The sequence below is a fragment of the Mustelus asterias genome, chromosome 9, assembly GCF_964213995.1.
Source record: "Mustelus asterias chromosome 9, sMusAst1.hap1.1, whole genome shotgun sequence".
In the NCBI taxonomy this organism is placed as follows: Eukaryota; Metazoa; Chordata; class Chondrichthyes; order Carcharhiniformes; family Triakidae; genus Mustelus; species Mustelus asterias.
Window position 1 is genome coordinate 104,369,543 of NC_135809.1, and position 15,152 is coordinate 104,384,694.

The following is a 15,152-nucleotide window of genomic DNA, read 5'->3' on the forward strand; positions in this document are numbered from 1 at the left end:
GATATGAAATTTCCCATGTATTTTAGTTATTTTTTTTAATCCCAGAACTGTATTTGTAGCACAGTTCCAAATACTGTGGCTATTTGGATGTAAGCTTGTAAGCCATTTTCCTCAAGGTTTGGGAGTTTAAAAAGTGAGATAAAAATATTAATTTTGAATTCTTCTTAAGAAAAACATGTACTTCCCAGTGAAGCATCAAGCTATATAGACTAGAAAGTTTAAGGTTCAACCTCATTTTGCTGATTGCTACCAAGTCCACAATTAGAATGCTATGTTTTTTTAATACTTTTCCAATTCAATCAAATCAAGTCCAATTCAGAGTCTCAACAGGTTGAGACATTTCCGATCCAGGCTGGCAAGACAGGGCAAGCGACCAAATTACCCTGTCCTGGGCCTGATCTACATGAGCCAAGCTGATTGGAGGAGGGAAAGCAATACCTCCTCCAAGACTTGAGCTCATTTGCACCTTAGCCAAAAGGCCGAGATACCGCTTTTTAAAAATTGCTTCATATGAAACATATGAAGCTTCAATGTAACCTAATGACCTTAACCAAGCGCAGCATCCTCTTCATACTACACTTGATCTTCGCCAAAAGGCCGAGAAGCGACTGATAAGAACAGATACTACACTTGATCTTAGCCAAAAGGGTAGAATGCTATGTTGAATATGGTGAAAAACAAGTTTAGCAGAGTTTCTGCTCCTGACTGCTATCTGGAAGGTTCTGTTGAAAAGCATGTTAAGCTTTGTCTATAGGAATTGATGGATGGGCATAAATTTGTCTAGATCTCTCTATTAGCTGTTCTATTCTTCCAAATATCTCGGATTGGGAGATCCCCTCTGGGACTCCCAACAGTGATGGCCCTTCGATGGCTGTATCTGCCTTATGATGAAGTTGATGCTGTTACATGGCAGACAAAAGTTGGGATGTCCTGAGATCATGAAAGGCATCATACGAATGTATGTTCTCCTTTTCCTTCTTCAAGTGGAAGCTAAAAAATAAATCCATTTAGAACATGCATTCATATACGGGGATTCACAAAAGGATTGTGTTCAAGCTTTCACCCTGTTTGAATTACCCAGGAAGTTGGGGAGGCTATAGTTCCCTGTTGCTTTCTCAATAGCAATGCATCAGCTAATCAGAGTCAACTTGCCAACCAATCAGCATCCTTTTCTCCTGTGGTATAAATTGTTAAGATTGTTTGAAATTTGGTATTCTTGTGTTTGTCCTGATGAGTGCAAGATGAAAAGTTTCGGCAGCATATCTCTGCAATATTAAAGTTCGCTACACCAAGTGACATTTAGAACAATTGACACAAAGGCCCACAAGAACTTAAGTGCCAGCAAAAAACAAAAGAGGAAAAATGATCCAGAAATGGCTTTAAAACTGTCGAATCAATTTACTTACTGTACCCTTGAAATGAACTGATGCTCACAGTTGATTCCCCAGCAACCTGAGTTGCCTATTATTCATGGATATATACATCATTGAGCAATGTGCAAGCACAGATGTTGGGAATTAGGATTCAGTGCCTCCTCTAAATATTTTAATAATGCTTCAGGTAGCCAATGCTTACTCCTGTTTTGCCCAGACTTGCAAATGGACTGTGAAAGCCGAGCAGAGACGCACCATAATGGATCACCAGTGAATTTTCCAATGAGGTTCATCTGGTTTATGCTGATCTGACATTCAAAACTTCACTGTTTATGTTCACAAATGGCCAGTGCTGACATCTGGATGATGCCATGCACCAGATTCACCAGAAGACTGATAGACTTACATCAATTATCACTCAGAAAAGTCTCAAAGCACTCCACATAAGGCCCTTTTGAAATGCAAGTGTAGCATCTAATTGGCACACATTAACAGTGTTGACAGATTAATCTGCTTTTGATTTATTTTGACAAGAATTGGACAGAAGACAGGCGGCACAGTGACACAGTGGTTAGCACTGCTGCCTCACAGCGCCAGGGACCCAGGTTCAATTCCGGCCTTGGGTGACTGTCTGTGTGAAGTTTGCACGTTCTCCCTGTGTCTGTGTGGGTTTCCTCTGGATGCTCCGGTTTCCTCCCACAGTCCATTGATATGCAGGCCAGGTGGATTGGCCATGCCAAATTGCACCTTAGCTTCCCAAGATGCATAGGTTAGGGGGATTAGCGATGGTAAAATGTGTGGGATTATGAGGATTGGTGTGGGAGAGGGCCTGGGTAAGATAGAAAGTCAATGCAGAATTTATGGGCCAAATGGCCTCCTTCTGCACTGTAGAAACTCTATGATTCTATGAAATGATCTTGTAAATTCCTTGTGTTGGATCACATGGTGTCTCTCTGGACCTCACAACATCTTTATTCACCCATTACTGTCCAAGAGATCATCATTTGGTGGGATGAATATGAAATTGCCTGAAGAAATAGCTGTGTCGTTCAGGTCTACCCTCACTGTGTCCTGCTGACAAGGGTATCCTTAGCGAGCCCATTGATCTGTACAGAAGCAGTCTCAAGAACTGAAATGCTGTCAGTGAAGCCCGACTTGAAGATTCCTTGCAGTCAATTTCCCCAGAATGCTGAAGCTGCATAAGAGGATCGTCTGTAGATTACACCCTAAGGTATCTATAAGAGTCGTCTCAGCGTTCCTGAGACATTCTGACCACATCTGTCACTGAGATTTTGTTTGAAACTGGCCCTGACCACAGGCTCCATAGTTCAAATGAACATGTATCGCTTCAGACATGGGAGAAATAGGTCCTCCGTGATCTCCACTACCTGCTTTACACACCTTCAGGTGGCTGCATCAAGTATTAGTGCTCCGGTACCAGTTTTCTGTTACATGCAGATGAATGTAGTGCCAAACCATGTCCCCAGTAGAGAGGATTTGCAGCGAACAGTACCCTACTCCTCCACTTGTTGCAAACTCATCCCTTCTCACTCATGCTTGGTGTTGTTCCCGAATTTCCTCCTCAAATTAACTAGTTAAATTCCCCAAAAAGAATGTTTCTGTGCTGCTTACAACTTAGTATTGCAATTAAGATATCGAGAGTGCTCATCCTGTCATACTGGATGCATCAGCTTGAGGAAGAGAAGTGGAACGTTCCTCATTTTGGTGACTGCAAGCCATTTATTCAAACAGAAATTGCATAGCAATATACTGTGGTTTAGTGTTGTGCGTGGTACATGTCTGTGTGACAGTAAGTGTGCCAAAAGTGAGGAAAGTAAGAAAGAATGATAGAAAAAGAAATGTTACTTATTTTAACCTCTGGCACAGACCTTTGGTTTACTTTCTCCCTCCCTTGGCCTCCTGGTTAAGTGTTGCAGACTTTCCTTCCATGCAGGCTTTTGACCTTTTCTATTCTGTATTTCTGCAGTTCCCACAACATTCAAGAAGTTGGACACTATCCAGGACAAAGCAGCTTGCTTGATTGACACCACATCCACCACTTTCAACATCAACTCACTCCACCACCAGTGGCAGCAATGTGTACCAAGTACAAGATGCACTGCAACAACTCACTAAGGTTCCTTCGACAGCACTTTCAAAACTGCAACTGCACATCCATGCTAACATCCTCACTAAGATGACCTCTCATGCAGTCCAAGGTAGTATTGTGCATCGGAGACCATTTCAGTCTCTATTTCACCTACAGCATCCAAACAACGGGGGCTATCAGGGTGCTATTTGCACCCGTAGTTGTATGGCTTTATTGTTTGCACTGCACACACCAGGAGCACTAGTGTTGCAGCACTAAGAGTGTTACATCTGAAAATTGGGCCGTCCCTGTTCGTATTTCCTCCAAGTTATTGAGCTGAAATAGCCCAGATCTAGAGATTACCAGGCAGCACATTGCTTTCATATTAACAGTCTGGCATTAAGAGATGTACAAGAAACCCCATCTCTGCATTAGGCAAGCTCCCAGCACCAGGTCCAACCCAGACCAGGAGCGGGCTATGAATAATTCATTAGGACAGCCTCAGAAGGTCACATAAGGCTGCCCTTGCTGCAAACCAGTGAGTTCCACACTCATTGTGATTCAGTCCTGCCAACTCATCTGGAATATTTCCTTCAATATACATTTCACTGCTGTATCGGAAGTATCGATTTTCTCTTCCCATCCTCAGATAGTTGCCCATTTCTAGTAGAGCTCATTCTGACTTAAAGCAATAAATTTCTTTGCATAAGCCAAACTGAGTACAGGTTAATTCATGTGCATTTTAAAATTACAGAATGAAGTCTTTATTTTGTAGAGAACAGTGCTTCGGGCAACTGCAAGGTTATTTATACTTAAATTCTTTCAAGTATTGACCATTCTTGTTTCTTATGGCTCACAATGTCCTACACTCTTGCCATGCAAGGCTCAATCACTATATTTCAATTTCCCCTGCACTATTCCATTAGCCAGTGAAAATCTTGCTTATTTCAATTCCTTACCCAGTTTCTTCATGTCTTTCACAAACTTATCCAATGGCCATCATTTCTTATGTTTGATGACTCCATCCTTAATCCTTCCTCATCGTTAACCTGTCAACCTTTCCTAACTTTTCCAATCTCATGTGGAATTTTCACTTCTTTATTGCCATTGCTGCCTCCAACTATGTGTCTTCTTACTGTGTCTTAGACTGCAGATGACTAGAATGAGGATAATAATAATTCCAATAGTTTCCAAGGCTGCATGGTGGTACAGTGGTTAGCACTGCTACCTCTCAGTGCCAGACACCTGGGTTTGATTCTGGCCTTGGGTGACTATCTGCGGATTTTGCATGTTCTCTTCGTGTCCGCATGGGTTGGTGCTCCGGTTTCCTCCCACATTGCAAAGATGTGCAGGTTAGGTGGATTGGCCATGCCAAAGTGCCCCTTAGTGTTCAAGGATATGTAGGGTAGGTGGATTAGCCCTGGGAAATGCATGGGGTAACTTGGATAGGACCAGGGAGAGGGCCTGGGTAAGATACTCAGTCAGACTCCATGGGCTGAATGGCCTTCTTCTGCACTGTTGGGATTCTATAATTTAAAATAATTACCAATCTTCTCTTCAACTTCTCAGGCGCATTCCTATACATGTAACTAGAGAGCAAAAAACAAACTTGCAATGTACAGATTCAAGATACTGGAGTTGAAAAATCAAGACTAAAGAAGGATTGAAAAAAAAACGCCAGGCTGCAACATCTTCCAAACTCCAAGTTTGTCATCCTACCTGCTCCTTATTATATTCTAGTCAGACAGGTCAATGTGCTCTCCCCATACTCCAAGACTTCTGCAACAGCCCATATTGCCTTTAGCAGAGAAAGTGGGAAAAATGGGAGGGACAAGAAAGTTTATATCACATAAAATCCAGAAGTCTTTTTTCTGATTGAGGAACACAAATACCCTCAAGCACACTTGGTACATGGAACTTCATGGTCAATAAAATAAAGCAGAAGACAAGTCAAATCAGGAAATAGATTATATTACATCAAGTTTGCTCCCTGACATAGGTAATGTTCTTCCGATACTTCAGGTGTTCCAATGTGGCCAAATGGAGTCTTGAGGGACAACGCCCAAATTTAATGTAAGATTGTATTTGTTAAAGAAGTCGCAATGCATCTGAGCTGAAGATTGGCAATTAAAATGAATGCTAGTGTACATTATTTTACTTTTATTAGCGTCACAAGTAGGCTTACATTAACACCGCAATGAAGTTACTGTGAAAATCCCCTAGTCGCCACACTCTGGTGCCTGTTCAGGTACACTGAGGGAGAATTTAGCATGGCCATTGCACCTAACCAGCATGTCTTTCAGACTGTGGGAGGAAACCAAAGCACCCAGAGGAAACCCGTGCAGACACAAGGAGAACGTGCAGACTCTAAACAGACAGTGACCCAAGCCAGGAATAGGACCCGGGCCCCTGGCACTGTGAGGCAGCAGTGTTAACCACTGCATCACTGTGCCATGCATTAAAGAAGTCATGTGTATTTTGCTGGCTGTGGATGCCAATGCTCAAAGAGGGCTTTCAGGCTTTCACAGCATTTCAGCAATCTGTGCTCCAGCACATTATTAGGATTGTTGAGGCCTTGCTGGTGTGGCTGCATGGAGCACAAGCCCTGAGTGCCTAGACATCCATTAGACTGTTGGGACAGCTGCAGCATTGGGAAAATATTGCTTGATTGTCAGGTCTGGGTCTCTGATCTAATATCACAATTGAAGAATGTTACTTTACACAAGAAAATGAGGTTTCAAGTGCTTGCATTTCCTGCTATTAATACTTTAAAGTATGACTGACACTTTTATAGGGCTATAGTAAAAGGACATTTTTAAGAAAGCAGTAAGTTATGAATTAATGACTTTTAAAAAACCAAGCTTTTTCACACATCTTAGTGTTACTAAATGATCCATTGGTTCAGTAAAGAGCGTATAGTGGGTAAATGGGCATTACATTGCCATAACTTGGCACGGGGGTTAATAGGATGTCAAGCAAGGACAAAAAGAGATTTACTGAAATGATGTCAGGAATTGGAGGAGTGGTTATGAGTGGAAAAATGGATTGTTTCTATTGGAATAGTGAAAGTTCAGATAAGATTCGGCTGATGTGTTCAAGAGAATAAAGAAGTTTTATCCGTTAAATAGACAAACTAATTTTCACTGGTTAGTAAGTCACTACGAAAGCATCAATTTAACTTGGAATCCAAAAGAATAAAAGGCAAGGATTTTTTTGGGGGGGCACATGCATCTCAGATGGGGCCTTGTGAAAAACACCAGAAACTTGCTGTTGAATTGTCCGCACGTTGTGCTGATGGAACGCTGGAGCAATAACAATCTGTTCGATTATGGTTGGCTTTACATTTAGCAGCTCAGTCTGTGCTTGAGAAGCATAACTTACAGACAATTTACTTTACCAAGACAAAAATGGAAAATCTTGCAGAGACGCTGCTCATGATCAGGCAAGGCCTGTAGAGCGTATAGGCCTGATTAACTCATCTGCTATTTCCGCAGATGTTGGCTGACCTACTGACTGTTTTCAGCATTTTCTGTTTTTGTTTCAGAGTTCCAGCTTTTTTTTTGCTTTAAAGTCACCCTTCCAATTTAATTCCAACCCATCGTGCCTAACTTAAACAATTGAAGAAACAGTGACAAATTCCCTTTGCTGAATTGAAACATGGGAGCTCAATGACATTGTGGGAACATCTACAAATCCCCATTTCCAAGTTGATGTATCAATACAGACATCACCCACAGAATGATACCCTGTCATCAATCAGTACCTTTGGAACAAAGGGGGCAAGTGGAACCTAGGGGAGCCTTGGGGAGCCAGTTAGCTCAGTTGGCTGGACGGTTGGTTTGTGATGCGGAGCGATGCCAACAGCGTGGGTTCAATTCCTGTACTGGCTGAGATTATTCATGAAGGTCCTGCCTTCTCAACCTTGCCCCTCGCCTGAGGTGTGGTGATCCTCAGGTTACATTGTCACCAGTCAACCCTCCCCCTCAAGCAGTTTATGGTCATCTGGGACTATGGTGGCTTTACCTTTTAGGCAAAGTCTAGTAGGATGGAAGATTTTAGTGTGCGAAGCAACATGATCTATAATAATTGGGGTATAAAAACAACTGAACAGCTCACTCATGTCTTCCTGCAATCAAGATGTTTAAAATATGAAGCTGCAACTTTCTAACGAGATCAGACTGTAAAAGTACTTGATAATGTGCATCTTTGGAGGGAGATTTTTGGCGGTTTGCCAATGTGGAGGATTTCCTGTCACCTTTAAAGTCACAGTTAGCAGTCACAGTCTTCAGCTTCACTGTATAATTACTCTGACAGAGCTCTAGCCACAGGGTGTGTGAGTGGGACTGCTGCTTAAACTGTAAATTATGAAGGGATTAGCATTTATGAATTTTAAAACATGGTTGTTGTAGGAGACACTAAAGCTTCTTAGTAGCGGCAAATGCTGCATTTTAGCCTCAGTTCTTTGCAGATTTTGCTGCCGTGCTTTTAAACGAGGTGTTAACTCTTTAACTGATTGGATGGTTGCGCAAGTCCTGGTCACCAGTGAGTATTATTGTCACTCTACCCATCACTTAACCAAGTCTATTCTCCCGACCTGCCAAAAACAGGGTTCTTGTGCCTGGGGTAATTAAACTCCCACATCTACAGCTCTGTTCACCATTTGGAATGTGCTACTTAGCCTGTTCCACAATATCAATGCTTCATTGGGGGCAACACACAGGTAGAAACTTGCTCTGCCGCATATGGAAAATGTGAAATCACAAACCAGCTCTTGGTAAATGTGGTTGCCATTTCCTTCTGCTCAGCACACAGGAGGAAACCTTTTCACAAAATTACCAAACCACGTTTGCAAGAAATTAGACCTAACATGATGGTTCCGCTGGGCAAACCTAGAACCGGCCTCCTGGTCCCAGGATGACTCCTCATTAAAATACTGAACAAGGGAAAGCATGGAACACAGCAAAAAAATAATCAAGCCCAGTTGTTAATCCTTTCGCAGACCAAATACAATCTGCTTTTCTTTTAACTCCGTACATTCCATTTCTTGAAAACTGGTGAAAATTAGAGTTTTGACTTCCGTTTACCTCTGTTGCCCAAGGTTTCCCTGATGCTATATTGAGGCAGGTATAAAACAGCCAAGTAGCTCGCCTGTTGAAACAGGGGTAAGGCTGTTTAATTATCCAACCTAATTTTAAATGTTGACTTACGAACATATGACCATATAAATTAGGAGCAGGACTAAGCCACTAGGCCCTTTGAACTGCTCCACCATTTAATAAGACCATGGCTGATCTGTTGGTAACCTCAGGCCCACATTTCTGCCTACACCCGATATCCTTTCACCCCCTCATTGATCAAGAATCTATCTAGCCCAGCCTTAAAAATATTCAAAGACTCTGGGTGGGACTTTCCCCATAACCCTGGCTTGCCGATAGCAGCGGGATCTTCCCATCGTCGTAAACAGGGCTTCCCACTGAATGCAACCCTCATCGGCAGGAAGCCAGCAGTGGGGGTCCGCCGTCGACGGGACCAGAAGATTCCACTGGTGTGAACGGGCGAGAAAACCTTCCCTCAGCTTCCACTGTCTTTTGAGGAAGAGAGATCCAGAGACTCACAATCCTCTGAGAGAAAAATTATCTCCCCATCTCTGTCTTAAATAAGTGACCCCTAATCCTCGAATCTCCCACAAGAGGAAACATCTTCTCCACATCCACTTTGTCAGTAGGCCTCAGGATCTTAAAGGTTTCAACCAAGTTGCCATTTACTCTTCTAAACTGTGGTGGATTCAAACCTAACCTCTCCAACCTTTACTCATAAGACAACCCGCCCATTCCTGGTATTAGTTCCTGCATAGACCATTAACCATAGGAGTGACCTCCACTGCCTCACAATTACGTAAAGATGTTTCTCCCGCCCTCAATTGTAAATCTTTTACATGTAATCATATATTTATGGGCCCTCTTTTTCAACCACTTCTAAATACTCTGTCCCATCCTTTCAGAATGTAAACATTTTTATAGGATAAGGTATGTGCGGTGCTTCATGTTGCCCGCATTAATCAAGAAATACTCTCAAGCTTGGTGAAGACTGAAAGCTGCATTAAAGAAATCTGCAGAAATTAGAAACATCGGTTCTGAAACAAAACTGAAAATTTTGCAAACATTCATCTGTAAAGCAAATGGATAGATTAACGTTTCAGATGTATTAACTCTTCATAGAAACTGGGAAAAGGTACCAGTGAACAACATTCAAAAGGAATGGAACAGCAGCAAGGTAAGAGAAACAAAGCATTCAACGTATGAGAGAGGAAAATAGAATCAAAGAATCCTACAGTGCAGAAGGAAACCATTCGGCCCATCAAGTCTGCACTGACCACAATCCCATCCAGGCCCTATCCCCATAACCCCATGCATTTACCCTAGCTAGTCCCCCTTTCAGCATGGCCAATCCACCTCACCCGCACATCTTTGGACTGTGGGAGGAAACTGGAGCACCCAAAGGAAACCTATGCAGTCACGGGGAGAACGTGTAAACTCCACACAGACAGTGACCCAAGCTGGGAATTGAACCCAGGATCCTGGTGCTGTGAAGCAGCAGCGCTAACCACCGTGCCACAGTGCCACCGCTTTTGTTTTCTTTTTCTTTCTAAATGCAATCTGTCAGTGTTGCAACGAAATATCCACTCCCTCCACTGCCGACGCACAGTAGCCATGTGTACCATCTACAAGATGCACCGCATTAAAGGGCTTAAATGGAAAACAGGAGGTGGTTAAATGGCTGAAGTGATACTAACAGGAGATGCTAAACAGCAGACAAGAAATAATTTGAGATAATTGACAGACACTGAGAAAATGTGAATAGATGGTGGGGACTATAACAGGATTAATATTGCCAAAGCCTTGGAGGCAGCTTTGGAGCTGAGGGTATGGAGAAGAAATTTGAAATCAACTCAGCTTCTTGATGTCTTCCCACCTCTGAGCACTCTTCCTGTAGGTGGGCTGCTAGTGGCAGGCTACCAGCATGGAAGTGAATTAAGGCATTTAAAAGGGGAAATTGAACCCTATTTTTGGACAGAGTTCAAATTCTGTGAGTGGCACGTTGGTCCCTGCTATGACTGCTCTCTGGGCATCAGGGCCTCAGAATTACGAAGGCTGTGGAAAAGCTCACTGTCAGAAAATGGCAGTGTTACTGTCTGCCTACATTGCAAGCTTTGAGTTCTGAAACGGTGGAGACAAATGTCTCCGATGGTCACATACATGTAAACTTTCATCACCTCATCGTCACTAGTGCCTCCTTGCCATTCCATCATAGAAAGCATCCTTTCCAGATGTAACACAGCTTGGTATGGCTCCTGCTCTGGTCAAGACCATTAACCATAGGTGTGACCTCCACTGCCTCACAATTACATAAAGATGTTGTGAACGAAGCCCAGTCCATCACACAGACCAGTCTCCCATCCATTGACTCTGTCTACACCTCCCGCTGCCCTGGAAAAGCAGCCAGCATAATCAAGGACCCCACACACCCCAGACATACTCTCTTCCACCATCTTCCATCGAGAAAAAGATACAAAAGTCTGAGGTCACGTACCAACTGACTCAAGCGCAGCTTCTTCCCTGCTGCTATCCGACCTTTGAATGGACCTATCTCGTATTAAGTTGATCTTTCTCTACAACCTAGCTATGACTGTAACAGAACATTCTGCACCCTCTCCTTTCCTTCTCTATGTATGGTATGCTTTGTCTGTATAGCACACAAGAAACAACATTTTTCAATGTATACTAATACAGATGGCACAATGGTGCAGTGGTTAGCACTGCTGCCTCATAGTGCCAGGGACCCGGTTTCAATTCAGGCCTCGGGTGACTATTTGTGTGGAGTTGTACTTTCTCCCTGTGTCTGTGTGGGTTTCCTCCGGGTGCTCCGGTTTCGTCCCACACTCCAAAGATGTGCGGGTTAGGTTAATTGGCCATGCTAAATTGACCCTAATGCCAGGGGGATAAGCAGGGTAAATGAGGGTTATGGGAATAGGGCCTGGGTGGGATTGTGGTCGGTACAGACCCGATGGGCCAAATGGCCTCCTTCTGCACTGTAGGGTTTCAATGATTCTCTGATATGTGAGAAATAATAAATCAAATCAAATCAAAATTTCATCAGTCTGATCATCAGTTGTGCTCCCACTGGAGTGCTGTTGGCTTCCACTGGAATATGCTGCAATGCTACATGCACCTGCCTCCAGAACCCAACTGGATGGCAAATGCCAAGGCAACCTTAATTACTCTTCACCCATAAGCTTGTGCCAGGGATTGTGGATAGAACATAGAACAGTACAGCACAGTACAGGCCCTTCAGCCCTCGATGTTGTGCCGAGCTTTGTCCGAAACCAAGATCAAGCTATCCCACTCCCTATCATTCTGGTGTGCTCCGTGTGCCTATCCAATAACCGCTTGAAAGTTCCTAAAGTGTCCGACTCCACTATCACAGCAGGCAGTCTATTCCACATCCCAACCACTCTCTGAGTAAAGAACCTACCTCGGACATCCTTCCTGTATCCCCCTCCATGAACCTTATAGTCATGCCCCCTAGTCATTGCTACAGGCATTGAGAAATAGTCTCAATGTCCAGTTGCTGACACCCATGGTAATATTTAGCACAGAGAGCCTGAAACAGAAACAGGAAGATCTGGCAAAGTGGGTAAAATCAGAATCGAAATCTCTTCAAGGCAATATTAAAACTAGAGGACCTCAAAACGCTTCACAGAAAGAGACAAGTTACTGTTTCTCCAACTTCATGGGGAGTAAAGACAGTTGAAGGAAAGGAGGGCAAATTAGGAGAGGGATGGGGAATTGAAGAATTGAACCTTCCAGACTTTGATCATTTTCAGCAGTCAGGACCATTTTCAGCTCCTGACCCCATTTCCAGCAGCATCCTGGGATACCGGGAGGATGGGGGGTGGGGGGGGGGGGGGGGAGGGGTGAGTCAAAGTGTGAGACAGCAAGGCCAATTGTCAGTTTTCACTGTGTACTCAGCAAGGATGCTGCTGGTATGTGTGGAATATGAGGAGACTGGACACAATGGAGGAGTCAAACACTGGGGACAAGAGCCGCCACTTCCCCACCAGCACGATCCCATGATGCAGTCTCCAGGAGATTGGAAGGGATTTACAAAGCTACCGCCACCTGTGGACAACTTCAGGCTTACTGATTTGCACCGTAAGGTGGTTTGATTTAATTTCTTTGTCATAGCTCTCTGATCTCTCCCTCTGCATGCACCTCCTTTTGCCTGGTGAGCTGTAGACAAAGCAGGGGTTCTGGGCGATCTCACTTATCCCAGAATATTGCTGCTGATTGGTTGCCATTGAGACTTACTTAGCTCCCCACTGCTTCTGGCAGTGGGGTGTGGTGGGGGTTGGAGGGTGGGGGGTGGGGGGGGGGGGGGGGGGTGCGGTGGTTGCCACAGTGAAGCTGCCTCCAGGAAAATCAGTGGGGGTGCTGCAGAATTTCAATTCAGCTAATAACTAAATCCAGTCCTAAGTAATGCTGACCATGGGATTACCAAATTGTCATAAGATCCTAACTCGTTCACTTCCATTCTTCAAGGTTGGAAATCTGCTGCCCTTAGTTAGTCAGGCCTATAAGTCACCCCAGATTGGCAGCAATGTGGTCGACTCCCTTAACCGACTTTTAAGATAGCCGAGCGGTCAGTTCATGGCATATAGAGGGATGGGGGTGATGGCGGGGGGATAAATACTGGCCATGCCCAGCAATGGGGGGGCTAAATATTGGCCATGCCGGCAAAGGCGGTGTGGGGGGTGGGGGGAGGTAGTAAATGGCCATGCCAGCAATGTCTGCATCCCGTGAATGAATCTTTTTAAAAACCTAGATAATGGTGTGGGAGGGGGTGAATGGATAGGAGTTGTTTCACCTGTTTGAAAGCTGCCAGGTGAAGGAGAGCAGGTGGAGTGGTGGAAAAGAGAGAAAGGTTCCAACATGGAACAGAAATAAGGGAAAGGAAAAGAAGATGCATTTGGTGGTCGGATCATGTTGGAGGTGGGATGGACGGCAGGAGATCAGACAATGCAAAGGCCGATGGGTTGGAAGGTGAGTCCAAAGGGGCAGGAGGTGGAGGGGGGGAGAGGGAGGCGGGGGAGCGCTCCTATCACAGTTGTGCAGGGGGATGTGGTGAGAGCAGCAGGACGGGCTCAGTTGAGGGTCCTGCCTATTGGAGCAGGGGAAGTCTTCAACTAAGGAAAGAGACATTTCCGAAGCTTTGGTGTGGAAAGCGCCATCTTGCTTGGTCCCACCTAGTTCAATCCAATCCGTGAGCAGCTACAATTATCCTAAATAGATCATTATTGATGCACAGTGCTAATAAGCCAAAACAATTAGTGTTTAAAATACCTATAAATAGAAACTCAAATTAATGGAACCTGTTCAGAAACACAAAAAAGACATTAAAGAAGCCAAGAAGTGGTTCAGTTTTACTGCAGGCAATGATTTAAAACAAATCAATTCAAGCTGCATCGAGTTATACCATAAATACGCTTCCTTACTGAGGGAAAAGAGAGTTCAGTGTTTGTATATTTATGTGCTGCACACAACCCCACTCTTTGATTTGATTTTTATTGTCACATGTATTAGTATACAGTGAAAACTATTGTTTCTTGCGCGCTACACAGACAGAGCATACCGTTCATAGAGAAGGAAAGGAGAGAGTGCAGAATGTAGCGTTACAGTCATAGTGTAGAGAGAGTTCAGCTTAGTGCGAGGTAGGTCCATTCAAAAGTCTGACAGCAGCAGGAAAGAAGCTGTTCTTGAGTCGGTTGGTACGTGACCTCAGACTTTTGCATATTTTGTATCTCACCAGAAAGCACATACCATTGGAGCAAAGAACAGGTAGGACGGATGAATATTTGCTGACATCAAAATGTTTAAAGATCAGTAAATAAATAAAATTGGACCATCCAAGACTTTTTTCCAATATTTGCTTCACAGCGGCTTACAGCCTGACTGCAGCAGGTGTGAACTGAATGGGTGCGACACTGTCTCCTGAAAATGATCTCAACCCATACCTGTTGGGATGAATCCCAAGGAAATTGGTACAGTTACACAGCACATCTGCGTTAAATTGACAAAAATAAAGTCTGCGCCATAACTGGCCCATTAAAATATCCAGAAAAATTAACACAAAGAAAGCACCGTTAGAGTTAGTGATTCCACAAACAAGAGGAAAGAAAAATTAAATGTAAGTGGTTGCAAGTAGAAAAGCGTAGATCAAAAAGTAATGAAAATAAAATTAATTCATTCATGGGACATGGGCATCGCTGGCTGGCCAACATTTATTGCCCATCCCCAGTCACCCTTGAACTGAGTGGCTTGCTGGACCATTTCAGAGAGCTGTTGTAAGTCAACCACATTGCTGTGGCTCTGGAGTCACATGTAGACCAGAACAGGTAAGGATGGCAGATTTCCTTCCCCAAAGGACATTAGTGAACCAGATGCATTTTTCCGACAATTGACTATGGTTTCATGGTCATCAGTAGATTCTTAATTCCAGATTTTTTTTTATATTGAATTCAAATTCCACCATCTACTGTGGCGAGATTCGAACCTGGGTCCCCAGGATATTAACTGAGTGAGGAAACAACACCATAACCTGCTGATTAACCTGTGTCTGCTAATACTGTGGTG

At 43.8% G+C, this 15,152-nt stretch overlaps 1 pseudogene; it reads right to left on the reverse strand.

The window, feature by feature from the left end:
- Positions 1 to 404: 404 nt before the first annotated feature.
- LOC144499384 (U2 spliceosomal RNA) lies at positions 405 to 660 on the reverse strand (annotated as a pseudogene).
- Positions 661 to 15,152: the final 14,492 nt, after the last annotated feature.